General features: G+C 41.3%; 1 protein-coding gene across 1 annotated transcript in view; it reads left to right on the top strand.

Annotated features, from left to right (window-relative positions):
- The window catches only part of LOC136872326 (opioid-binding protein/cell adhesion molecule-like), a 518,060-nt gene that overhangs the window by 291,448 nt on the left and 200,641 nt on the right, over positions 1–25,971 (top strand). The gene's annotated exons all lie outside the window — the stretch shown is intronic.

The following is a 25,971-nucleotide window of genomic DNA, read 5'->3' as shown; positions in this document are numbered from 1 at the left end:
ACTTATTATAAAAGCAAATTTGGAGTGCAGGATATTTAAGCGATAGGATTAATGCTGGGAGCTAGAGAAACTACTCCTAGTTTCATTGTGAAGTTTTGGAAGCCGTTCAATTTAAACGTTCCAGAACTGCAAACTATTTCTATATTACCATTATGTGGTTCAATTACATTACTCTGTTATGCTTTGTCCATTGTATTAACCCAAAACTGAGGGAAGATTTATAAATAAATAGCATGCTTTAATGAAGGGGGCAATTCTACAAAATTGGACCACCATCTCATCCTCGCCAGCGAGGACCAGACGTTAGGCCGTGGCATAGAAAGTACTGGTGTGAATTTATTATAAGTCGGTGTACTTGGCCTCGTCACCCCATTATCCACCTTGGACACGGACTTCAGCACTTTTGACGTTCTGTTGAAGTGGGCATATTAACTTGGTCTACCGATTTGCATTCTCTCCTCCCCTATGGTCCAGGAGAGGACCAATCAACTCACTACACTCTTTTTTAGCCTATAGTTATTCGCCTTCACTGGTCCTTAAGCCGGTATAAGAGACGCTTACTTCCAAATGATACCAAATTTGAAAAAACACATAGAAAACGTACGTAGGTTAGGAACTCCAAAATATGAAAGAAAAATAAATCGCCAAAAGACCCAATCTACGTCCCGCAGGGTTTTGAAAATAACGCTTAATGGCAACAAGTACCAAATGCCGTGGCTTGAATTGCCTAAACCATAACATATCCATGTAGGCAATGTGGAGACATTTCCGGCCCAAGTGACCAGAAACAGCAGAGCACTGATCGATTTACAATGTTATATTGAATGATTTCGTTTAATATTATTTAACTAGACTGCCTCTGTGGTGCAGTGGTTAGTGCGTTTTGCTTGCACCCCTGGAGGTCCGGGTTCGTTTCCCGTTTCTGCCACGAAATTTGAAAAGTGGTACGAGGTCAGGAACGGGGTCGACTCAGCCTCTGAAGGTCACCTGAGTAGAAGGGATTCGATTCCCACCTCAGGCATCCTCGAAGTGGTTTCCGTGGTTTTCTACTTATTCTGCATGCAAGTGCTGGAATGGTACCTAACTTAAGGCCTCAGAAGGTTCTTCCCCTCTACCTTCCACTCTTACCATCCCCCACAAGGGCACTGTTCAACATAGCAGTTGAGGCTACCTGGACAATGTACTGGTCCTCGGCCTCAGTTATTTCTACGACAAATTGTCTCACGCTCCAAGACACTGCCCCCTCCCCCTAGTTTGATAGCTGCAATCGCTTAGGTGCGGCCAGTATCCAGTATTCGGGAGATAGCGGGTTCGAACCCCACTGTCGGCAGCCCTGAAAATGGTTTTTCGTGGTTTCCCCATTTTCACACCAGGCAAATGCTGGGACTGTACCTTAATTAAGGCCACGGCCGCTTCCTTCCCAGTCCTATGCCTTTCCTGTCCCATCGTCGCCATAAGACATATCTGTGTCGGTGCGACGTAAAGGCAATAGCCGTAGAGGCGTTAGAGATGGGGTCCGGGAAAGAAACCAACCCTAGGGTAAACAAACGCATTAAATAAATAATTTAACTAATCTATGCCTTCTCTGTTTATAAATTTATTCTAATCGCCGTATATTTAAATTCAGTGAGTTTTCTGATCGCTGCATAGAAGTTTGTGACTTTCAGATAAAATGATTTACAGTTTCAGTGGTAAAACGTACCAAACACATCCTTTGCAAAAAAAGGGTTAAACTGTAAACATTTTATGAGAAATACTTTGCTTAATAATCCGTGTATTCCATTGAAATAGAAGTGAGCGTTTTCTCTCCCCTATAAAATATTACTTTTTGATTTGGTCCGGTTTGGTAATAAGATTCTCATATACAGCAGGAGTAATAATCGTGTGAGGGAAATGGCCTCCTGCCTGGGATTCAACGATTTAATAGTACCGATACCATAATTTTAGTAGATTATATTAAAGCGAGTAGGTTTTATTTTAAAGGGTATGATTTTTCCATTTTGGGGCAGTAATCGTAACACTTTATTCTTTTTAAAACAGATTGAATTAGCTTCGTTTCTTTTGAAAAAATTATTTGCACGAATATTATGATTGCTTATACGGAATGACATTTTAAGAACTGAGCCTACAGGCATATTGGGTCACATTACTTATTTTTGTGGTTAAGACATGTATAATTATAAATTAAGTTGTTTAATGGTAAATTCTGTACATGTAAGCACACGAAGCTAAATCATTTCTTCCTCCTGATACCTATATAACATACAAAAGTAATATTTCTTTCAACAGCATACCTACATACAGTAATACACTGTCATTATATATTGTTATGCCCTTCAGCGTTCAGTCTGCAAGCCTTTGTGAATCAACTAATCGTTTTTATAATCCTCTGTTTGTGACTGGCTCATGCGTCTGTCTTTAAACCATTATAAACTCAATCGAAATATGGTCGTATTTTCTCTCCCTCTACTTCTCTTGCCCAGGATGATCGATCTTGTTATTTTCCTAAGTAACTCTCACTCCTCCATTCGCCTAACACGATCGCCCACTGCAGCCAGTTTCTGCGTGTTCCATCCATCGAGTTCATTCCTAAATTAGACCCTCAGTTCCTCATTACTCTGATTACTCTCCTTCCATTGTTTCCGCCTGTTTGGACCGCCAATTATTCTGGATACATTCATGTCTGTCGCTTCTAGCAGATGAATGAGAGATCTTGAGACCATCCACCTTACATTCTCGTACGACAAGAGAGACCGGTCTAAAGATTGCTTAGTCTGGGAACTGACTTCTTTCGTACAAAAAATTAAATTAAGTATTAAAATGCAGACAAAATTACAAATCTAATAAAAATTGCCTGTATTCAGAACTCATAATTATTGTCCCATTAATAGTACCAAATTCTTTGCTTTAAGTTACTTATTTTCTCTCGATTTTGTACAGTAAGTCCCAGTTTAGTATATCAAAACGTAATGATAAATGGTGCGAATTGTCGTAAACTAACTACCACTAATAATAAAAAGAATAAGGTGCTCGAAGTTTCCTCTTCCTCCATACCGCTGTTAAACGACCCTCCACCGTGCAATGAATGAGCTGTCTCCGCCCGCAAGCACGAACAAATCTACAGGCCAGTTGACGGTGTCTCCTTCGATATTTCCTTTGCATGGTGAATTTCTCCATATGTTCATGTGATGTGCCCAAATAACTGCAGAATATCCTGCTTTATACGGGAAGACAAACATTTGGAGGCGTTAAGTTGCTTGATGATAGACAAATTGGTTCTTTTTCAGTCCATTGTTCACGCATTATTCTACGCCAACGCCACACATTCAACGCATAGATGTGGTGTTGTCTGTTGAATTTAATGGCCCGTGTTTCACAAATACATAGGAAGAAGGAGGAAAGGAGAGCCTTAGCACGGTGAATCCATGTGTGTTTCTTTCATATTCCGGTGTATTTTTCTTTTATTAATCTCCACGGACCTACCAGAAGACTTTAAAAGGGAAAAAAGTTGATCTATGAACCGACTATAGGTAAATTTGAATTGAAGGATATTAAACTGTTAGGATAAATGGTAGGATCCGTCCACTAATTGTAAAATTCCAGAAATGCTGACTATTTCTTTGTTAGCTTTACGAAGTTCTGCTTCATTGCTTTGAAATTATTGCTATATGCTATTACACTTGTAATGTAACGTTAAATATAAATATATTGTAATAAAATTATCATTGTAAGCTAAAAATATACAGTTGCCACTGATGCTTTCACGGCCCGTACTGATAGACATGATATAGGCTTTTGGGCTTATGCCGTGCCAAGAAAATAAGGTAAAATTCTTGACGTTTCGCAGAGAACTGTGTTCTGTGTCATCAGAAGAAAATGGCAAAGATTTAGGGACCCAACTAGCCGGGTGGAATACCTGGACCTAGCCAGGGAAGTACGAAATCGATTGCTAGATAAAAAGATTGAAGATGGGAGAAACTTTGCCGTAATCTCTCAGAAAATGAGTCAGACCACGAATTTTGGCGGATTCTCTCATAAAACGAGTGAGATCGCGGATTGCAGCAGATTATATATAAAACTAGCTGATATACCCGTGCTTCGCTACGGGATTCTCAGAAAGACTGACTTTGTGGTTTTCCTAACTGAAGTCAATATATGTCATTACAAAAATGTAATGTAGGAATGTAACGATTAAAAGCAATGTTATCATATAAAATACTCGATCAAATGAAAAACTGCAAAGTTTCTCACTTTTAACGAACAGTACTATGGTGCCGATCTAACAGTCGAAAATTACAGAGCTGAGATATGGTGAAACGACGGTTGCGTGGCTGTAACCCAATGCCAACCACGAAAGTTGAACTTCTGGACCAGGTGAATGCAGCATGGATGGCTATACCTCAGGACGCCATTCGGGCCTTATATGCGCCGATGTCATCACTCATTGAACAAGTTATCAGTGCCTATGGACGACCCAGTGCCTGCAAGGCAAAAGGACGCACGCTGAACCTAGGTGACTGAAATGCTAATCGTTTCTGCAGAACAAACCAATGGACATGTCCTGTGAATATGAACTTCCTATCTCTAGTCTTTCAAGGTGTTCTGTTTCTTATGAACATGAGTGCATAAATAACCAGAATTACTTGGTACGAGAGCTGGAATAAATTCAAAGGAAAGAAGCAGAATTATTTCTGAATTACTTCCGACAAAAGAGTAGTGCCACAGAACTGTTACAAACATTGCACTCCGAAGGAATGAAGGAGATGAGCAGATCGACTAAATGTTATGTCCCGAGCTCGCAGCGAAGAGAGGACTACAAATTACCTTAAATGGAGTTTTAAAAATAAATATATATTTTGAATTCAAGCAGAAACATTTGGGCAAATACACATTTGTAGGGAGATGAATATTAGGAACACGAATAATTTACCAAGCGAAATGTTTGATACACGTCAATCTTCTTAGAAATTATTTAAAAAGTGTACAGATAAACAAGAGATTGGAAATCTGCCATTAGGGGACGGCCTTAAGTGATTAGAGGTGCTCTTCCCGATACCAACGCTGCTCGGAAGGTATGTATTCCCTGTCGGGTGTACCTGTGGTGGTTGGCGGTGTGTTGTGTGTACCTGAGGACGTGTTTATCAACACAAACACAAACATGCCGTCCCCAGAGTCAAGCTAATTATCGAGGTGTTGCTAATTCCCCAACGGGGATCGAACCTGAGGGGCTCTGAACTGAAATTATGACGCTAACTATTGAAGCTAGTGAGTCGGACATTTCCATTACATTCAAGATAATCTAAATTTAGTAACTTCGTGTAATACTGCTTCAAATTTGAATAAACTGGGAAGCAAGGATTAAATTAAGGAAAATATGAAGACAATGATAGGGAGTCCTGTAGACATTCTGGACCAGCATAATTTCGCGTCCTCATCGTAACAAGAAATCTTCAATTATTTTGCCGTCCGCGCTTTGCATTACAAATTTGCCTGGGAACATTGAGTACAGGATGTATCCAATGTGATAAATTTGAATGTACACCATTCTCTTCCGTTCTAACAGTTATAATTCGGAGAATAGAAGCCTCTCTTAGGTACCGTCAACTTCGTGTGCAATGACACACACATTCAAGGTAGAGAGTGGCTCGCACACTCATATCACAAGGATGTAAAAGGGATTCTATACTATCTGATCCTGTAATCAGTAAGGGCAGAATTCCTCAAAGCATATATGATACGAGTAAAAAACTGGAATCTAAGACTTTTTAGGTTGATGATACACTACATATAGTCTATATAAATAAAATTATAAGATGTCCGTTCTCTGTAATTTCGTTTGTTTTGCCAATTTTTAAAGATATTTATCCGTTTAGGTCAACTCAAGACCGAATCGGTGGTTTTCATTTTCCGTGTCTCTTTGTCTGTTTGTTCCACCATCACGGCCGAACGACTGGATAGATCTCAACCAAAAGTCATATTTAGAGTATACTCATCATGGGGAAGGTTCTCATATGCATATGATTTAAAAATCTTTGAATTTATGGGGGTTTATAGGAAAACCAAAAGAGTTCTCCATTTCCTCTTATATTATTGATTTTCTGTCAAATCTGTGCACTCTACATGAAACGCCTCTTCATTTAAAACAACTGTTGTTACGTTCATAATTTAGCTTACTCTTCAAATGACGGAGAAGATTTCTATTTTCTGTGAGTATGATACTCTGCATTGAGTGACCGACAGACCGACAACCAACCTACACGTTACCGTGCCAAGTCTCTGACTGCTTGCCAGCTGGGAAATAACGTATTGGCATTTTCGTCACCATTCCTATAAATTCGTGGTTGTTTCTTGGGTAGAACGCAAGAGAGACGTCAATCGGCCATTCTGCGGAATTTTGACGGAATATCGTTGAGATTATAACCGTCCTCGAATAGCTTAAGTAATAACGTCATTAGTCACCTTCTTACGTCTTTACCTAAGAATCCCTGCGCCTAAATTTCTCCTCTTTTACCGCTTTCTTATATCCGTAACTCATACCCGCATTATTTATTGCGGGACATTTCATTTTCCAATATATCAACTTGGTCTTTACATATTTTCCTATCCGGCTGTCCTCAGTTATAATCCTATTTTCTATTAATTTCAACTTTCTTAACTGTACGAATTTCTTCTTTAATTACTCCGTACGTATGCGAGTGCTAATCCCGAATCCTGCACACTCTTTCATTTGAGGAAATATTCCAAGCTATGCAAATTTGGACCCGAAAACTATCGAAATATGGATGCAATATTAATGACGGTGCAGACCTTCGTTTCGGGATAATTGGTGGCTAATCGATAAGTCGTATTCCAAAATAGATAGTATAACCGCCGTTCTATTTGGAGAGATCAACATCTTTGGTTGTATGACTTATTGTCGTGTCCTGATTGTTCATACGTTAGATAGAGATGTATTTCTCTGTTATAATCAAATCTTTCGAACTCGACTGTGACTTTTATTACGAAAAAGGTCCTGTCTTTATAATGAAAACTCTCCATCTCTATTGTGAATTGCACTTGCCAAGTGAGCCTGTCGTTGTAGTAGAAACTCTAGAACTCGATTGTTATTGGCAGTAGGAAATGTGGCCTGTCATTATCTACAAAATTTCCTCAATGCCTACCTTACATCGGAAACAACGTATTCCGTCAACCCTGTTTGGTTTCTATTTTAGCGCTATGAGGCATGCAATTTAATATAAACTTACTCACTGCCTTTACAGTAATTTACGAAGAAATCCCTATACAATGTAGAATACCGAAGCGAAGCACGGGTACGTTTGCTAGACTGTAATAAATAAGTTAGAATATTGTGAGCTACTTCAAAAAGACCTTGACAATGTTGCGAGATGAACAGCAGACAATTGTACGATGGAAAAAAAAGGGGTGAAATGTTAGGTTCTAATTTTCACAAAGAGAAAGAGTCCTCTCAGTTTTAATCACTGCATTGATGGGGCGAAACTTCCTCACTGGGATAAACACATGCACGCGACTCTCAATAAAATATACAGGTCTCTTCATACGGTTACGATGGTATTTAGCTCTTGTTGTGAGGATGTCAAGGAGAGGTCATATAATCTCTGGTAAGACTGCAATTAGTATGTGGTTCCAGTGTATGGTACCCTCACCAGGATACCGTGATGAGAGCGCGAGAAATAATCAAAACGAAAGCAGCTCGATTTCTTCTGGATGATTTCTGGCAAAAGAGTAGTTTTACAAAAATGTTGCAAAGTTTGGGATGAGAAGACTTGGGAGAAAGGAGACGAGCTGCTTGACTAAGTGGTAAGTTACGAGATCTCTGTGGAGAGATGGTGTGGATTTTCCGAGAACAGTTGACAGTTAAGTTTTTGGTGGTATTTTAAAAATAGAAAAGTTCAAAATATGAAGATAAATTTGGAACCGAAGAGGACAAATTGGGGAAAATATTCGTTTATAAGAAGAGGAGTTAGGGAATGTAATAATTTGACAAGAGTGGTGTTTGATAAAAGGGCTGCCTGGCCGAGGCGGTAAAGTCGTGTTCTGTTCGCCCGGAAGGACGTGGCTTCGAATCCCTGTCAGGTAGTCGTAAAATTTAAGAAACGAGATTTCCACTTCCGGAGGTGCACATGTCCCTGGGGTTCACTCAGCCTACACCAAAAATGAGTACCAGGTTAATTCCTGGGAGCAAAGGCGGCCGGGCGTAGAGCTAACTACTCCACCCCATCACGTGCCGAGGTTACGAAAACTGGAAACATTTACCTTCCATTCCTGCAAGGGCCTCCATGGCCTGTACGGAGATAACTTTGCTTTGTTTTGCTTTCGGTGTTTGATAAATTTCCAAAATTCTTTGAAATTATTTATGAAAAACTAGATAAGTAGCTGATAGAGAATCTGTCACCCGAGAGACTACCCTAAACGTAGATAAGTTTTGATTGATTTAATAATTTATTGTTTAATATTAGATTCGTTGAAATAACACATAGTACTAATTCTGGACTGAGGAGTAGAACAAGGTTCACTAATACGAGGTTTTCTCAAGCACTTAGTTACAGGAGAAAGCGCACCGTGAGATGACGCTACTGACCTACACTGACTGAGCAAATGTCATGGGATAGCGGAGCACTGATGCCCAGGTGTTTTGTCTGCGCACCACACGCCCCCTGTGCCAGTGGCAGTTGTATAGGAGACCTTGTGAGCAGTGGCTGTGCATGTTACAGGTGTAACATGGAATGTCGTCGTGACCTGACACCGTTCGAACGGGGTATGCTGGTCGGTGCCCGACGGATGGGAAGTGCGATTTCGGAAGTGGTGCGGGAATTCGGCTTCACACCATCAACCGTCTCCAGGGTGTATCATGAATGGTTGAATGCGGGTGTCACCGTCCACAACAGACGAACGACCAGCCGTCCAGCCACCCTCAATGACCGTGACCGGCGACATCTGAGACGGATTGTCAGTAGTGAGACGGGCAACCGTGCAACAAATCATGGCTCAATTCAACACAGGCCGTGCTAGACACGTCTCTCAGTGGACAATCCATAGGAACATGGGTTCTATGGGGTATGGGAGCCGAAGCCGCACACGGGTGCCACTGTTAACCCAACGTCATCAGGCACAACGACGCACATTTGTCGCCAGTCGCCAGGGATGGACACTGGAACAATGGCGTAACGTGATATGGTCGAATGAATCACGATTTCAACTGCACCATGCCGATGGGAGGCACCGTGTATGGCGCAGGCCACACGAAGCGATGGATCTCGCCTGCCTGGAAGGTGTGGTCCAGGGCCCTGGTGTGTCTGTTATGGTCTGGGATGCATTTTCCTGGAATGGAATGGGCCCCCTAGTTGTTCTGGAAGAGACTCTGAATGGTACGCGGTATGTTGAGCTGCTCGGAGACCATCTCCACCCATTTTTGGCCTTCCAGCGCCCAGATGGTTCTGTGGTGTTTCTAGATGATAACGCGCTGCCATATCGCTCCCACGTCGCCCGGGAATGCTTCCAGGAACATGCAGCGGAGGTCCAACGACTACCATGGCCACCCACGAGCCCCGATATGAACCCTATCGAGCATATCTGGATGTCCACACGTACAACGCAGTTTTCACCCACCACTCTCAGGTGTTGAAAGAAAAATTTTTGCGGTCAGCTTATGATCATGAATGTCTTTCAATAAATGAAACTCAAATACTGATAACGAACGATTTATTTGCAATTCTATGTCAAAGGAACTTAGCTTGTAGCCTCAGCATCTTTGGCGAACAAAGCCTACGCTGATGACTAATGCTTATAGTAGTTATACTGTAGTAAGCCGCGAGGTTAAGCACTGGAAATACTTAAGTTGTGTGTGAATTTGTATACGATGATACGGAATTTAGAATGCTGAACTAGTAGTATTTCTTCTAATATTTTATTTCCATGGAATTTTTATTGTACTTTTGTCGTTGTAGTTGTTCTTGCTACCAGGATATTTCCTAATTGCAATGTATTTCTTAATAATAATAATAATAATAATAATATGACGTCACTTCAGTCATACATTTAGAATCGTTGCGCACATTTTCGGTTGCCCTCCCCCAGACATAAGACACATTCATGTCAAAATGGTGGTAGAAGCAGAATTAAATAAGGAAGCTCCTAGAAGAAGCTGGACATGCTACCAAGGATCATCTATAAGTGGGAATTATTAGAATTTTCTACGGACTTTATAAAAACAGCTCAGCACTTCTGTCCAAGGTGATGACGAGATGTTCAGTGACATGAAGCAACATGGGGTAATCGAAGAATCCAGTAGTCCACTGTCATTCCCTATAGTGCTGGTCAAAGGGATGAACGGTGAGCTCCGTTTGTCTGTCGATTATTGTAAATTGAATTACGTCCCCAAAAATGAGTGCTGTCCATCGCCTAGAATGAACTAGATCCCAATTGTTCTCAACTCTCGACTTGAATTCAGAATAATTCCAGGAGGCTCTGAATAGCGTTATCCATTAGCCAGTGGTTGTGGCGGTTCACCGTTATGCCTTTAAGTCTGTGTAACGAACCTGTGACTTTCAAGCGACTCATGGAATTAATGCTGAGAGCTTTCAAGCAAGACGCATATCTGGTATACCAAGATGGCGTAACCGTGTAAGACGTACGTCCCAGGAGCACCCGGAAATTCTCCAGAGTGTGTTCCAGGTACTGGGGGTTATTTACCTCTAAAAATTCATAGGAGTACCGACTATCTAATCAGGTTGTAGGTTACCTAGGCAACGCGAGGGAGTAGTCTATAAGAATAAGGGACTGAGAGAGAAAAGTGAAGAAAATTTTTGTTTCTTAAGCGGAGAATGAATGAAGGAGGCACACTTGTTGAGAGTATGCGGAGAAACAGAATCAATAACGGTCAAATACTGGGTAGTGATTTAAAACTAAAATAGAAAGAGAGAAATAATTTTATAAAAGTATACTATTGTTGAACAAAAAATATCGCAACGGGTAGGACAACAACATTTGTCGAGATAGTAAAAAGTATGTGGTAAAAGAGAATCAAAGAAACCAAGCACAAATTTAACTTTTAGTATTTTGGTTATATTGTCGATATCATTATTGTTTTCATTAAAGTAAATATATGTTAATTGTATGTGAAATTCCTTAGGTCACAATACATTATATGTTCCTCCCTCAGCTGCTGGAGTTCTGTAGATTCAGGCTGAGCGTATTCAACTCATTAAATAATTCATTCATTCATTCATTCACTCATAATATCTATTGTAAGCTAAGGATAACTTGTGACTGGTGGTGGTAGTGATTATTGTCTTAAGAGGAAGTATACTTAGGCAACTATACTCTATATAACATTAATCAGAGGGGAAAAATTGAAGGGATCCAACACTTTAAAATTGAAGGTATCGGCCAAGGAAAGACAATGGCTACCAAGGGCGTGAAGTTGAAAACCTTCCTAGGCTTTAACACCGTCGGGACAGAGGTGCATAGTCGCTTAAGTGCGGCCAGTATCCGGTATGCGGTAGATAATGGTCGGCAGCCCTGAAGATGGTTTTCCGTGGTTTCCGACTTTCACACCAGGCACACCTTAGTTAAGGCCACGGCTGCTTCCTTCCATCTCCTTGCCCTTTCCTGTCGCATCGTCGCCATAAGACCTATCTGTGTCAGTGCGACGTAAAGCAACATGTAAAAAAATACCGTCTGGGTCGGAAAAGAACAAGAGTTGACCAAGGGAGGTCGGATAGTATAGATGAAAGTGAGGAGCCTGGCACAAGTAAGTGGAAGCAATTCCAGGACTCAGATGAGGGCCCCGTGGTCACCAACCCACGCTCCTAAGTTGAGAGCCCCTGGGGTGCCTTCTAGTCGCCCCTTAGGGCAGGCAGGAGATATTGTGTGTGATATTCTACGGCCCCTACCTACAGGGGAAGACTGGTGACACAAATTAATCCTTGCACCAACACGAATTAATGGGCGTAACATACTTGTTGTCCTAGACTACATAACAATGTTAAATTCTAGAACAAACATAAAAAATAAAGCTCTTGGAAACTATAATTTAGAGATCGGTTCGAATTATTGATCAATAGTGATTGTATTATTTGAGGTAGTAATAGTTAAATAAATTGTAACAAAAGTATCTATGTGTCAAATAATTAGGATTGCAATAATAATAAACTCGTGTCCTCATCCCGAGGTGATGCAGCTCTCTTCATGCACACCAACCTTGCAGGTGAGCTTCATGTACCATTTCAACCACATACCAGGCCTCATGCCATTCTTAAATTTCTGGCAGTACCGGGAATCGAACCCGGGCCCTCGAGGACGGCAGCCAATCACACTAACCGTTACGCTACAGAGGCGGACAGGATTGCAATGAATGATTACTCAGACCCCAGTTTCTAGTGATCCGGAGCTAGGGGATTAGAGTATTCTATTCTATTCTATTGCTAGGGGATGGATGTATACTATTCATTTCTATTTTGTTCTACTCTATTCTATTATCTTCCTTGGGCATGGGAGTTCTCTATTCTATTCTATTCTATTCTATTCTATTCTATTCTATTCTATTCTATTCTATTCTATTCTATTCTATTCTATTCTATTCTGTTCTATTCTATTCTGAGCGGCCAGTGAAAGAGAAAATCGGGAGCTAAGAAGTTTTTCCGGCTTTATGTGCCCAATAACGGAGGTTTTTTACTGGCGTCGCCAAATTCTCGGAACCACTTACACAGTTCACAGAGGAGAAGAGATCTTTCCGATGGTCAACCGGGGGCAGAGGTCGCATTCTGATCACTCAAGTAGTGCTTGTGCTCAGCATCTATTTTACGTAATCCCAATCCCGGAGAGAAGTTCGTCGTCGAGACTTAAACCAGCAATTTGGGGATAGGTGGGGTGCTGCCACAGACCCAGTATGAATGGGAAAAAATGTCAGTATACTGTTATCCAAGGCTGAGGCGAAGTAATTTGTGACCCACGGTGAACTACTGGCCATCCTGTACACTTTCACAAATATTTGTACAAGGTGAGTTCGCCGTGCGGTTAGGGGCACCCAGCTGTTAGCTTGCATCCGGGAGATAGTGGGCACGAGCCCCACCGTAGGCGGTCTTGAAGATGGTTTGACGTGGAATCACATTTTACATCAGGTGAATGCTGGGGTTATACCTTAATGAAGACCACGGTCATTTCCTTCCAACACCTGGGCCTTTCCTATCCCACCGTCGCCATAACAAACATCTGTGTCGGTGCGACGTTCAGCAAATTGTAAAAATAAGAAAACAACAGCAATTACTTGCACTACGTTCAGCAGTCTTATTTGCACACGTTCGAGGGAATACGTTTGTAATTCAGTTCCAGAGGCCTTTGTAGAATAATAATAGCAATGCCCTACTAACTATTTTTACGGTTTTCTGAAACACCGCTATGTCTGACTTTTGATTCGTAGGAGTTCTTTTACGTGCCAGTAAATCTACCGACACGAGGCTGACGAATTTTTGCACGTTCATAAAAATAATGTTGCAGGTATTTCGAATTGATGTCCATGAGCGACCTGCGTACCTAAAGCAATGTGGCCATACTACGATTAATAATGTAATGTTGAAAAAAGTACAAACACTCCGTCTCTGATCCTGAACAAATAACCCGATCCGGCGGAAAATCGAACCCTGGACCAATACTAAGCAGTTAGCCACGGAGCCGAACGGAGTCATGAGTTCATACAAAAGCAACAACAACAACAGCATTATTAACATTCCCATGATTTTAGATATATATAGCAGAAGTACCCGTTCTTCGCACCCATTTTCACACCAGGCAAATGCTGGGGCTGTACCTTGATTAAAGCCACGGCCGCCTCCTTCCCAGTCCCAGCCCTTCCCTGTCCAATCGTCGCCATAAGACCTATCTGTGTCGGTGCGACCTAAAGCAACTAGCAAAAAAAAAAAAAAAAAAAGAAAAGAAAAAACCAACGTTCTTCGTACTGGTTATCAGAAACTGGCTTTAGTTATTAGTTACTCATACTATCGGTGTGACTGACTTCATCAGATATTTATATCACTGTTGTATTTACTTAAAAACGTAGAAATTATTTGTCATGTTTGGAATTATTGTGTATCTTCTTCTTCTTTTCTTCATGGGGACCTCTACATATTAGTTTCTAATTAGCATCGACTTCTAAGATCTTTTGCTACCATGTTTTTCCTTCATTCCCACCTATATATACCTGCTCCCTTCACTAAGCTGCACGTTTAACACACTTAAACACACTCGCTTACCAACCCCACGAGGCCTAACACACCTAGAGGCCACTATAGTGGAGGTAGAGACCAGTCGAGGACCTTTAGCTGTTGCTTCGTGCTACTTACCCCCCAAAGCTGAGCTTAATACGGACGAGTTCGACTCCATACTACGAATCAAACCAAGAGTAATCCTCGCGGGAGATTTAAACTGTAAAAACACCAGATGGAAAAGCCGCCTTACTACGCAACGGAGCCGTATTCTCGCCACGTACTGCGATAATAACAACGTACTAGCTCATCCCTCCGATAAACCTACCTTTTACCCCTACGACCCTAGCCTACTTCCAGACCACCTCGATATGGCCCTCTCACGGAACCTCAATTTATTCCCATGTCTCACCACTGAAGATTTCTTAGACTCTGACCACACTCCCGTCCTTCTCACCCTCGACGCCGCCCCACAGCACGAACCGGATACCATCCCGCTACACATGCGCACTATAGACTGGGAACGTTATCGCAGTACACTGAGCGAGGCTATCACTGGCAATCCTAGCATTCGCTCAGCCGAGGATATCGACCTCCAAGCAGAAATTATTACGACGGCCATAAGGAATGCAGCTAAGACTTCCGCCGTGGGACCTTCTACCCGAAAGCCTAAAGCTACCTCACTGCCACTCGAGATTCTACAAGTACTCAAACTGAAGAACCGGGTTCGAGCCTTGTGGATGAATACCAGGGACCTTCGAATGAAGGCGCTCTGGAACAGACACAAGCGCAACCTACGAGTACTACTCGAACACCATCGTAGAGCTGCATTCCAGTCGAAACTCTCCGAATTAAGCTCAGCAGACGGCTCCGTCTATCGCATGGCACGCAAATTTACGGGTGCAAGGACAGGCATACCTGCATTACACGGCCAGAGAGGGTTAGCCTACACTGATGAGGAAAAGGCAGAAGCACTGGCGGACACGTTAGAAACTACGTGTTCTCCTAATGCTGAACCTGCGAATGAGGACTTCATAGACGAGGTGGAGGAAGATCTACTGGAAATAGACGACCCCACCCGCCTCTGGAATTCAAATTCGTCTCTACCGCTGAGGTCATGTCCCATATTAAAAGGCTAAAGAACAGGAAAACCCCCGGCCTGGACGGGATCTCAGCGGTATTCTTAAAGCACCTCCCCAAGAAGGCTATCACCTTTCTCACTAAGCTATTTAATGCCATATTTCGTTTCGCTCATTTTCCAGCCTGCTGGAAAACAGCGAAGGTAATTATGCTACCCAAACCTCAATCTGACCGGACGTTCCCACAGAACTACAGGCCTATCTCTCTCCTATCTATCATCTCGAAATTATTCGAAATGATCCTCCTATCCCGTCTCCAAGCGACTATAGACGACCTCAATCTGGAACTGAATGAGCAATTCGGCTTCCGGAAAGGGCACTCCACGACACACCAACTACTCAGACTGACAGAAGACATAACCAAAAACTTTAATGACAACAGATACACAGGAGTCTGTTTTCTGGACATTTATAGAGCCTTCGATAAGGTCTGGCATGAAGGGCTTATTTATAAAATGAAACATTTCGGCTTCCCGCCTCATTTGACCGCTCTAATTACGAGCTACCTCTCAGAGAGGAAATTCCAAATTTCAGTCAGAAAGGCACTATCATCAGCACGTACTATTACGGCGGGCGTGCCCCAAGGCAGCATGATCAGCCCCTGCCAGTTTAACCTATTTATCTCCGACATGCCTAAACCTCCGAAGGCTAAAACCTACCTATATGCTGACGACACGGCGATCTCTGCGGTCTCATGGCAGGCCCCCAGAGTTGAAACATACCTTCAGGACAGCCTCTCCCTTCTCGAACCCTGGTTCGAAAAGTGGAGAATTAAAATTAACGTTAATAAGAGTCACGCTACTCTCTTCACGAAGCGAACTTCGAGACTTGAGGGCGGTCTGGACTTCTTTGGCGAAGTTATCCGATGGTCCCCAACCTCGAAGTACCTGGGGGTAACCCTAGATCGAGGACTGACGTTCCGTCAGCATATATCTCAAATTTCGGCCATCGCCCACACTAGGGTATCACAATTATACCCCCTACTTAACGCTAATAATAGCCTCTCCACAGAAAACAGGCTCCAACTGTTTGTCACTATGATTAGGCCGCTACTCGAGTATGCCTGTCCAATATGGGGCATTGCCGCCAACAGCAACCTGTATAAGGTGCAAGTTGTCCAGAACCGGGCACTTCGCCTTATCACAGGGGCTGAGTGGCACACAAGGTATACCGACATTACCACGCTGGGGGAAAGACGGAGGCTCATGGCTAGCAAGCTTTATAAGCGGCTACCAAACGCAAGCAACCCGCTTATCAACCAGCTAGGCAACTACGAAACCGATGGCCTCAAGTATAAGAGGCCAAAGGTAATCCTGCACTAAAACCCGCGCTCAGCGCCAGGCCACACACTGGCCAACCATGACCTCACGTCAAAACGAACCCATACTCCACAAGCAATTAAAGCAAGCGGGGAAATATCAGATCAAGATAGGGCTCTCAAAACCGGTATCGGTTGACAGGCCACAATAATCGCGACTTTGCGACTCGCGTCGCAAAGTCGACGAAAGAATAGGGTGGGAAGCTGCACGTTTAGTGTAAGTATACTTTCGCCAGATAGTACTACAAATATAAATATTATTGAATGTATTTGTTTGATCCGACATTTACTAACTATTACAAATGATCAAGGAAATACGCGATGCATAAAAGAAACTACTATAATTATCGAGAATTATAATTGTCAGGGCTTGTCACTCATGTCGCACATCATATAATGAATCTGAGTACAAATGTTGAGAAGTCTTTTCAAGTCATGGGCGCACCTGGACCAAAATATCGGCACTAATAACATCAGTGATCCTACTACTCCATGATTTGATAGAAAATAGTTTAAACTATAGGTAACAGACTCAGAAAAATGCTGAAACCTAAGCCAGTACGTAAAACCAATCGTAAAATCAATCGATCTTGTTTTAAATAATTGCAGAGAATTTGGAAATTCATTGAACATCTCCCTTGGTAAATTATTCCAATCCTAACTCCCATTCCTATAAAGGAATATTTGCCGCAATATGTCCTCATGAATCCCAACTTCATCTTCAAATACTACGTATTGATCTATCCTTCTTTTAAAAATCCACTCAAACTTATTCGTCTACTACGCAAACAGCAGATAGGGAATCGGCCACACTGGCGACTGTCCTAAATGCAGATCAGTGGTGATACACTGATAGTTGATTGATTGATTGATTGATTGATTGATTGATTGATTGATTGATTGATTGATTGATTGATTGATTGATTGATTGATTGATTGATTGATTGATTGATTGATTGATTGATTGATTGATTGATTGATTGATTGATTGATTGATTGATTGATTGATTGATTGATTGATTGATTGATTGATTTATGTCAGCTCTCCACTGACAGCTCGGATCGTATCACTTAATCAAAGCAGCTCGTCTCATTTCTCCCAAGTCTTCCGTGCTCAAAATTTGCAGCATTTTCATAAAGCTACTGTTTTGTCGGAAATCACCACGACAAAATCGATTTCTCTCTCTTTGAATTTTTTCCAGTTCTCAAATCAAGTCCCATAAACTGGAACCATTTACCTAAGTGCCCCGTGGTTTCCAACCCATGCTCCCATGTTCAGTTGTCCCTTTCGAGAAGTAAGGAATAACGTGGTTGTATAGTTCTGCCTCGTAGAAACAGACATATGTAGCACTGGTCGATCTCCGCCCTTCTTTCCCGACTTCAACTAAATTTCAGTGAAGCTCATTTTATTGTCTTCATGGCTGAAGAGGAGAAACTTGATCTCAGCTTTTAACAAGGAAATAATAAGCCTCATTATTTCGCTGAACTTATTCTACGACGATGAGGTATATTATTAGCTAAGTATATCGTAAGACCCTGTGCAGAACAACCTACTGTGATCCCAAGCAGCAGCTGCAGGCCGCGTTATTAGATTCCGCACACGAGGGTTTTGTAGACCAACATATGAATTGCGACATATGGCGGTTTGTGTCGGCTGTAATACCTGGGGTCAGTTGTGCTACAAAAAAATTCAATAACCTCTAACCACTGCAGGACATAAGAAATAGCTCATACTAATTGCTTTCTGGGGACTCACCTTTCTCTTGCTACTTGAGAAGGAGCATCGATTATGTTTCGAATATGTTCACGAATAAGAGTGTATAGAAAGTTATGTATACAGCGTGTGCCAGAATTATTAGGACAAACGGTGGAATTGGGTTCCTCACGATCAAAGATGGAAAAATTGTCATATAAACATACACGCTGAACTGCTTAATCTTTGGGATTATTATTATTCTTGGTTCGTTATGCCCAAATAAGGAACACGTTTGAACTCATTTAGCACCATGATTCCTCTCCTTTTCCCAATATTTATTCATTAATGGACAGTGTTTATTATGCTTTTTTCTGTCCATCCTGCATATTTTCCTTTACGCAACTCCGAAAATGTTGGTTTTCTTAGTAAGATTCCGAATCTCGAATGATTTCTTCGGTAATGTCAATTTCATGCAAATAGTTTATTTGCACTAACCAATTGTTCCAGATTTTCAAGGATAGTTCTTGGTTAAGAAGTGTCTGTGCGGGTGTCCGTGGAACTTTAATAGCCTTTTGTTTCTAACTGATAAGCTAGGAGGCCATGTTTCTCCCGGATTTCTACTTGTAGAATTACAGGAATATAATGGACAAGGCTACAAATTGGTATATATATATATTACTGAATATGTTCTCCACTTACGGGCGAGATAGAATGAAACTGTTATAACGTAAGGTAGCCAATATATGACATACACACGTCAAAAATTAAACTTCCACAAATGTGTTCGTAATTTCCTTTCTAACCTAATGCGTTTGACTATCCCTATAAGTAATTATTTGAACGCCATTCATCAAAAATGTCTGCTTGGTATTCGTTTCAACATGTAGTACTTCTGTATTGTTCGTGCGATGTTAAACCCTTTACTTGCACATTTTTTACTCACTATCTTGCCCCTCACTACAATAGCCGTCTTGATAGCCTCCTTACCCCACTTCATGCGTTTTCCCATCTGAAACTAAAAGTAAACTTCATAAATAACAAATAAAATGAATGGAGATGAAATGACGAACATTCCGTGATTTATTATAATGGCCGCTACAATAACTAACGCTAACTGCAGCGATTACACGCCAGAAACAACACCAGACGAGTAAAATGTAGTCCAGTGCTCACACTGGCAATAACAGGCTCTTAATTTGAACGCTGCACTAACTCAGATCATCATAAAAATTGAATCCTCCTTGCATACGGAAACTAAATGTGATGTACACAACCAACTCGCACGAGACAACAGGATGAGGCTACGCGTGTGCGTGCGGCTAAACGTTAGGTACTAACCGTGCAAACTGGAAATCCCTAGGGGGACGAAATTAGGTGCGGGGATGAAACTTGGCCTTTCAACCTTACCTGTGATTTTTTTGTTTTGATAAATGTTCTATGTTTTTAACATTCAAATTGCATTTTTATATTTTGGTCCTACGATTTTTTTGAGAATATTTTCCGTCTTGTTTTTGATGTTTCTTACATGTGACCTGCTACCAGTTATCAGGGGTTCGTATGCATGAATTTGCTGTGGTTTTGCTAACTGTTTCGTAGTGTCATAAATTTGCACTTTTTGACAAAGATTTTTCTTGCATTTTTTCCAGGTAATTTGATAACGTCTTTTGTTTTTTACAGTTCTTTCATTGTTTCCTTCCTGATTTGTCCCAGCTGGTTGAATAATTTCGACTAGATGATTTTTCTAAATAAGCCTATATTGCGTTGTCGAATTTTGGTCCAGTTCCTTCCAGACACTGCAAATTTTGTAATGCAATTTGGAGACCAGTTCTTGCCGCTGTTTCATGAAGATTTTCTTTGGACTGGCTTATTTCTTGTCTGATGTTAGAAGAGACTGCAAGGTCAACTGCAAAACCTAAGCGATGAAGGCGAATTTCCTTTCTAAGAAATCTTCGAGTAGTTATATTTTAACTTGTTTACTACATTCACGATTCAGTTTCTCCAAAACTAAGTTGAATATTATTGGGGACAAACCATGTCGTTGTCGGACACCAGTACTGAATTCGAACGGTTTTTACTTCGTTAGGGCCATCTATGGACCACGGTGTTTGTGTTTTATCTGTTTCTTGATGCCATCGTCGTTCTTTACCACAATTGGTGTTCTTAGCGGTTGGTTTGTCAGCTGTTTTCTTGTTGGTACCTCGAGCTTTTCTGATGGCCCAGTAGTCCTTCATTTTCCGGCTAAATTCAATCTTTCGTTCCTCAGACCATTTCATGGTCCCGTCTTCCGGTCTGTGGGTAACTTCTGTGAGGGATGTTACAAAGGTTTTAGTTTTAAGAGTTGTATGATAGTTACTCCGATCAGCTATGTCATTATGATTTATATGGAGTACCGAAAAGTCCTTCTCCACTTGCTTCATCCACACGAATCCAGTAGCTTTGCCCTTGTTAGCAGCCTTGAAGATCCTATGGGATAACCTATTTGAGTCCATTGTGGATAGGTGTCCGTAAAAAGCCAGTCGCCTTCTTCTGATGGCATCTATGAGATTTTATTGGTGTTTATATAGCTCACGATTTGGTTGATACCATCGGCTTCCATCTGGTAAAATTCTTGGTCCCACTATCCGTCTCAGGAACTTACTTTCTTGTACCTCGAGGGCTCTTAGTGGGGTCTTCTTAGTTAAATATATACACTCTGCTGCATAGAGGACTGAAGGTCTGATTACTGCATTGTAGTGTCTTAGTTTGACATTCATTGACAGATTTTTTGAAGCATATAGCTTTCTACAGGCATGGAAAGCCTTATCTAGTTTGAGTCTCCTGTGTTCAAGAGCCATTGTTTCGCTGAGGTCCTCTGAGAACCATTCCCCAAGGTACTTTACACTTTTCACTCTCCTGATGTAGATATTATCACTGACTCTCAGCATTCCAGGGGTATTTTTGATGTTAGTAACAAACTCGGTCTTACCTATGTTGATCAAAAGACCCGCTTTAGCCGCTATTGAGTGGAATGTTTGGAGCTGAGCAGTAGCCGCCTGTATGTCATTTTCCAATAAAGTCAGATCGTCTGTAAAGACTAGGCATGATATCCTTAGGGTGTCGGCTTTAATCCCCATCCAGTGTTCTCTGGAAGGAATCTTCTCCACTCTCCAATGATCTTTTCTAGAACGCAATTAAGTAATATGCATGAGATGCCATCTCCTTGTCTCACCCCTGTTTTAATGGCGAAACTCTCCGAGAGTTGTCCTTTAAACTTTACTCTGGCTATGGTGTTGTGCAAGGTGGCTTGCACCAGCCTATTGATCTTGTCGTTAAGTCATAGTTCTCTTAATGTCCTATAAAGAGTAATTCTGTCTACTGAGTCGTATGTTATTGTTATTATTTTTATTATTATAGAAAATGGACTATAGAAGCCAGGTATCGTGGCAAGCCTGCTTTAATATACCTAGGGATGAACTTCTATTATTTTTGGGGTACAGCTAGAATACGAGTGTCCTGGTTTGGCCTTCCAGGAAATCCACTGAGACACCAGACGAAGCGGGCGGCGACTATCCACTGTTCACGAATATAGCCTACCTACGTTCGAGGATGTAGATAAATTTTTGTGCACTCGAGTATACAACTTTTGCTAGAGTAAATACAGCAAAATTATTTATGAAATAGTGTTGTTCTTACTGGTCTTCTTTTACTTTTCAACACTTTGGGCTCGGTAATTTACAGAGATTTGACCCAGTATTACGTAAAGATGCTGTTCTTGATGTTAACAATATTTGTATGTGGTGTGTGTTGTATATAGATGAGGAATTGTGTATTAAGTCCTACAACAGTTCCCTATCCCTTTGCCAGAGAAAGGAATTATACGTATTTAAAATCTCCGGTTGAGAACCGAACTCGGAACCCTATAAATTGAAGGCTACCTTACCGAACATTCAAGAAAGGAGCCAGATGTTTATGAAATAATATTCAGATTTTCAAAAGAAAGTATTTACTAATAACTGTACCTTTCTTATAAACTAGCCTATTTATAATCTTTTCAGCACTTAAATACCCGTTCGGGCTTCCTTCTTTCTATTCCTGTGAACGACACAAAACGTTAATAGCTGCTTTTTGGTGCCCAGAACCAGATTATGGAAATATGTGCCAACTCAGATCAAAGCCATTTGGTCGCTATCAAGATTTCAGGTCGCCTGCTGAGACTATCAGCTGAGAGGGGCTGACTGAATAGTTGTAGTATGAATGAGTGTGTGAGCGAGAATTAGGTAGAAAGACTCACAAGAGAAAGTAATAGGGCCTATGGGGTATTATTTCGTTATAGTTGCATATTAGTTTATTATTTACTCTTCTCTGTGTAGTAATCCATTTATTTAAACTATTTCAATTATTTCCTTATTTTGAAATTTCAGTGTAAGAGAGGCCGTAGAATTTTAACATCGCCACTGAACAGCGCAATAAAAATGTATGCTACTTCCGTCTTGTCGTTAATTCAACCGGCCGTTTACTCCCGTACCACGAAGTTTATCTGAAAACGGAGTGATGTAAAATGCTTTATTGGAAAACGAATTATTATTATTATTATTATTATTATTATTATTATTATTATTATTATTATTATTATTATTATTATTATTATTATTATTATTATTATTATTATTATTATTATTATTTATAGTTTAGGCCTACTGAGGATCACGGGGCTCGTATCCACTCTTCGGTAAAGTTGTTGCTTTCTTCTTCTTCCAATACACTTCATTGCTGACTATGAGCCAGTTTTTTCTCTTCTATCCACTTAGTTCCTGTAGTCTTCTTACTTGTAAGGGACGTTGGGAAAACTCCGTGTCGGATGGCTTGACGGAACAGTAGTCGGTCATGAGTTTGTCCCAGTGGGATATCTAGTTGTTCCATATCTGACTTAACTGACGTGATCCATTTGTTCTTAGAAGCCTTGCCTCTTCCTGTTACCGTGAATATCCTGTTGGTGAGTCTTTTGGAATCCAGATGGGCCAAGTGTCCATAAAAGGTCAGGCGCCTTTTCCTTATAGACGTGACGACGTCCTCCTGGTGTTCATACAGTTCATCATTATGGCAGATTCTGTAAGTGCCTCGTTCCTCTCTGATTGGTTCTAATGTCCTCCTCAGGATCTTCCTCTCTTTTAACTCCAGCTTTTTGATTGGACCCTTCCTAGCCATTACAAGGCACTCGGAAGCATACAGAACAGATGGTTTGACGACCGAATTGTAGTGTCTGAGTTTGAGGTTCTTGGAGAGGCACTTAGATGAATAGATACTACGACACGAGTGATAAACCCTTTCAGACTTGGTACATCTGGCATCTATGGCTAGGTTCTCGCTCTGATTCGCAGAGATCCATTCTCCCAAGTACTTAACTGCAGGTACTTTTCGTATGGCAGCGTCTGTGAGAGGAATTGTAGAAGGGGCCTCCTTGATATTGGTCATAAATTCAGTCTTCTGGATGCTGACATTCAGACCAGTCTTAACCGCTACACTATAAAGACTCTGTAAGTTGTATAGTCCTGACGCTCAACGCATACCCACGCGGTATTCTCTGATCTCAAAACTTGGCCCACGCTGGTAATAATGAGTGTTGTCAGTCTGCCCGCCCTAGTGATAATGAGGGCTGACAGTCGGCTCCTTTCCTCTGGACACAAGAGGCGCATGTCGTTTAAAAGGCAAGTGAGCGCTGTCAAAAGCAAGGTTGTCATATTTTGCGTCGATTATTTAAACATGTTAACATTTAATTTATTCTAAAGTCAATATGTAAATACATTGATCATGAACCACAGCACAAACCGATATTGCAGATAATTTGTTTCGTGGTTAACACGTGCGGTGGTCGCAGATGTTGAAAGAAAGAAAGAAAGAAAGAAAGAAAGAAAGAAAGAAAGAAAAACAGGGTGAAAGAATTGGCAAATAAACTCGACAAAGACTAAACATAAATTGATACCAAAGTAGGCCTATTAAAATATTCATTTTATGCTGCTAATATCAGTGTCTCGCTTTCAGTAAAGAAAGGAAAAGTATAACAATTATTTACAATTTGTTTTATGTCGCACCGTCACAGATAGGTGTTATGGCGACGATGGGCTAGGAAAGGCCTAGGAGTGGGAAGGAAGTGCCCGTAGCCTTAATTAAGGTACTACCGAGCTCGACAGCTGCAGTCGCTTAAGTGCGGCCAGTATCCAGTATTCGGGAGATAGTAGATTCGAACCCCACTGTCGGCAGCCCTGAAAATGGTTTTCCGTGGTTTCCCATTTTCACACCAGGCAAAAGCTGGGGCTGTACCTTAATTAAGGCCACGGTCGCTTTCTTCCCACTCCTAGTCCTTCCCTGTCCCATCGTCGCCGTAAGAACTATATGTGTCGGTGCGACGTAAAGCAACTAGCAAAAAACATAATTAAGGTACATCCCCAGCATTTGATTGGTGTCAAAATGGGAAACCACGGAGAACCATCTTCAGAGCTGCCGACAGTGGGGCTTGAACCCATTATCTCCCCGATGCAAGCTCACAGCTGCGCGCCCCTAACCGCACGGCCAACTCGCCCGGCAAAGGAAAAGTAAAATCACGAACTAGGGACTGGGATAATAATAATAATAATAACAATAATAATTGTACCGGGCAGTACACCTCCACGCCGCGAAATCAAATATTGCGCCAGTTGAAACTTCTCTAGAGGAGAAAGTCTGAACTTTAACAAACTGTATTAACTCAACGGTTTCTCGGAAGATGTCACTACTGTAAATTTGGTAATTTTGAAGTGTTTTGAACTGTGTCTATTTTGATTTGTGTTTGTTTGCTCCGTATCAAGAAGTTTGAACATTCTCTAACAGATGTCGCTACCCAAAACTATGGTAACACACTCTGGTGCAATGGAATGAACTTTCTTGAAGAAATATTGTATCCCTAAGTTTTATTTTGTTCTGTGGGTTGTGGGTTGGCAATATAAATCCTTTCTTTCCGCCCGTTTTGAATGTAACCAATCATGAATTTACGTAATTAATTTTCCACCAATGAGGTGTTTCTTCCTCGTCTTGTGTATTAGTTTTTGCTGTTGGCCAATAAAAGTTTGTGGGCGGGTTGTTATCATTCATGAAAGGTCTCGAATGTTCCACGAGGGTATATAAACTGCTGATTTTCTTGTCTCGGGGCCACTTCAGTAACATCTCTCTTAGTGTGTGAATATGTAGCCGGGGGCAGGAAGTGCCTCTTTCTTCAAGCAGAAGTTCTTCAACAAGGTAATGGCCTGTTAACATCTTTATATTTCGCTAGCTCAGCAGTTTAACTCTCGGGGAGGGTTCGAAGCCTTTAATATGTAACCTATTCCTTTAAAATGCAAATTTCCTTTCGGTGTATGTAAAAAATTCTAATCTCTTTTACTATAAAGCGGGGATAGAGAGTGCTTCACCCTCTCGAACTCTCCTTCATTTTGAATTTGAGGTGACTATGTTTTCGTAACCGTTTTTCTCGTCCTTCTTAAAGTCTTAAACTTATTTTGCCGACTAGTCACCTCCGTAGATTGGGATTAGCCCCTGTATCATCGGCCTAGCGCCACATAGGTTTTTAGACAAAAACGTTGTGTAGGAGTG

Source organism: Anabrus simplex, chromosome 4, assembly GCF_040414725.1.
Source record: "Anabrus simplex isolate iqAnaSimp1 chromosome 4, ASM4041472v1, whole genome shotgun sequence".
NCBI lineage: Eukaryota > Metazoa > Arthropoda > Insecta > Orthoptera > Tettigoniidae > Anabrus > Anabrus simplex.
This window is presented reverse-complemented; position numbering and strand designations above follow the sequence as displayed.